Raw genomic sequence first — 2,949 nt, forward strand, 5'->3', positions numbered from 1 at the left:
GGTACAGGATCTCAGGATAAATCCTGAGGGGATTTCACTGACCTTATCAGACCCAAAAGCTACAACTCTTGTTGCATAGGTCCTGCTTTACCTTAGTCTTAGCCACCCAGCAGAAAAGTATAAAAACGAAATATAAGAAGTAAAGCCATGTTGTTATGTTGAGCTGTAGGGGACTCAGGTCAAAAATTTCTGACATTGCCAATGAAGCGGAAGACCCAATACTATTATGACTACTGAACTCTTTTAGATTATTTTGCTGAGTTAACACACATATAATATTCAAATAATGAAACTTAACAAAAAAGGGGATACAGATGAATGTCCATTTTGTATCTGTGTATTCAAAGTGGTTAGGATAGATGTATAGTTACATTCTCTTAATGAATAGAGTGATTTGTTCTAATGGTGTTTGTAGATAGGATATCATGCGCACATCTTGTACAGCAATTAACCACTGGGAGGAATGTATGCAATGTGTTAATTATTGAAACTGTCCTACCAATTTGATTTGAAGCTGTCTCATTGCTATTTGTTTATCAATAAAATTATGGGAAAAAAGCCAAAGTCTCTGTATTATCATTGATTCTCACTATAATCCCATAATGTTATTTTAGCCAAGATATAAAATAATTCATTCATTAATTCACTCATTCATTTATTTGTTCAACAAAATCTTGGAGTGCCTGCTGTATATAAGAAAATAAAAACTCTGAATTGTTAGAAACTATGCCCAAGTCATTGAATAATAGTATATTACTAACCATATTAATGGGCACAAACCCAGGCAAATAATTCCAGTGTTGTTTTGTTTTCACAACTGGTAGATTTCTGTCTCTGTGTCTTTCCATCTGTATGTATGTGTCAACTCTATTTCCATTTCTTATTTTATCAATAATTCTATCTCCTTTTGATTGCAGTAATAAAGTATAAGTAAAGAAAGTCAGAGACACTTCTCTGAAGTAATGTCCTCCTCTCTTCCCAACAGCAGTCAATAGAACCTGGACTAGTTGAGACCAAGATGAATTGAGTTTGAAAACACTGTATGGAGTTGTTTGGGAAACTCATTATGGATCACAAAGCAGGATGATCTATATCAGGCTCCTCTGAGAGGTACAGGGACCTTTCCAGAGAATAAGTAGCTATTCTAACATTTTTCCTAATCTCTTTCCTCTCCTCTTGGCCCCTCCACATGTACAGCACCACGCTGATACATTGTCATGTTACTGCTAAATCAACTGCTGTGCCTGCCAGCCAGCCACTAAACAGACTGCATAAAGTGACATTGTTTTAGTTACTTAGTTCTTTTCCAAGTCAATTTTCTTTTCTTTAAAATTGGAATAATAGTGGTGTTTACAACAATATCTTCTTTGGTGTGGTAGTATAAGTATGGAATGCACAGCAAACATTCAATTAGGAGCAGCTTTTTTTTTTTTCATTTATGTATTTGGTACAGGGTCTCACTACACAGCTCAGACTTGTAGTGATCCTCCTGTTTTCAGTCTCCCCAGTGCTAGAACTACAGGCACATGCCACCACGCCTAGACTCTGTCACCAGTTCAACGCGTCCAGGAGTAGCTTTTTATAGTGTAAAGGAAATCACTAAGATTGATAGTTCTTCCTTGGAAACATAATCATTTGTTTGGAAGATTTCCAATCTTCCTTGGAATCATAATCATTGTTTTGGGCATCAAAATTTAGAGAAATCTGGTAAACTTCCATGTTCTTTATATGAAAATGACTAGAAAGGTGGGGAAATTTATTTAAAAGGACAGATAATGATAAATAACAGAGCAGGAATATTAACTTTAGAGATAGAATATGGGCAGTACCTTATAACATCTTCCAATGGTCACAGCACCATTAGTAGAATGTATCCTACCCTAAGTACTCAAGAGAGAACTGAAGCATTGTGGAACAAATCTTTCTAACCACATATCAGGGTACCATCTATACTAGTATTTTCAACCTGGGGGAATCATATCCTTCAGAATACATTAAAATTTTGTAGACAGGATATGGGAATATGTACTAAAATGTATATTCTTTTTTTTATTTTAGGAAAGGGTGTACAGGGTGTTCAGGGTCTCACTACTAGATTGGACTCATAGTAATTCTCCTGTTTATAGCCTCCCAAGAGCTGGGATTACAGGCACGCAGCACCACGCCCAGTCTCTGAAATGTATAGTCTTAAGAGATTTATTTTCCCAAATGCCTACATTTTTAAGGAGAATAAAACATTAAAAATAAAATGCACTAGAAAGGATACAGAATTTCAGTAAACAAAATGATAGGAATTCAACAGTGGTTGTTATATTGTATATTGTTGTCTTCAAATAAATTGTTCATGTTACCAGATACAACCATGTAAAAATGGTTAAAAATTAACTATTAATTGTTCCCTTCAATAGACCAATAGAAAACAGAAGGTAAATGGATGCAATTAGAGACCATACTCATAAATGAAATAAATGAGACCCACACCTGTAAACATAGTATTGTCTAGTATAAGAATCTGAAAGAGTAACAGGTACAATAGATATTATAAAAGGGAAAGAAACTATTCAAAGGGGAGGAAAAAGTGGGATGAAGGAAAGGAAAAAAAAGAAGAAAGAAGGAAGGAGATACATTCATACATAAATATGATACAGAATATATCATATATACAGAATATATATTTGTTATATATAATATAGGTATATATGATGGATATATATATGTGTATATGTATATTATATATAATTTATTTAGATGTATCTAATGTATATATATTTATCATATATACAGAATATATATTATATAGCTTGGATAATTGTACTGCCAAATCCCAATTTTTATGTTTATTTCTTCCAAAAATGTACATGTCTGATGTTAAAACTTATGCTTTACCACCTTTCCTTTCATTCCTCCTCTTTTACAAAAGAAAACCATACCTCTCATAAATCCTGTATC

Source organism: Octodon degus, unplaced genomic scaffold (genome assembly GCF_000260255.1).
Source record: "Octodon degus isolate 3935 unplaced genomic scaffold, OctDeg1.0 scaffold00012, whole genome shotgun sequence".
Classification (NCBI taxonomy): Eukaryota; Metazoa; Chordata; class Mammalia; order Rodentia; family Octodontidae; genus Octodon; species Octodon degus.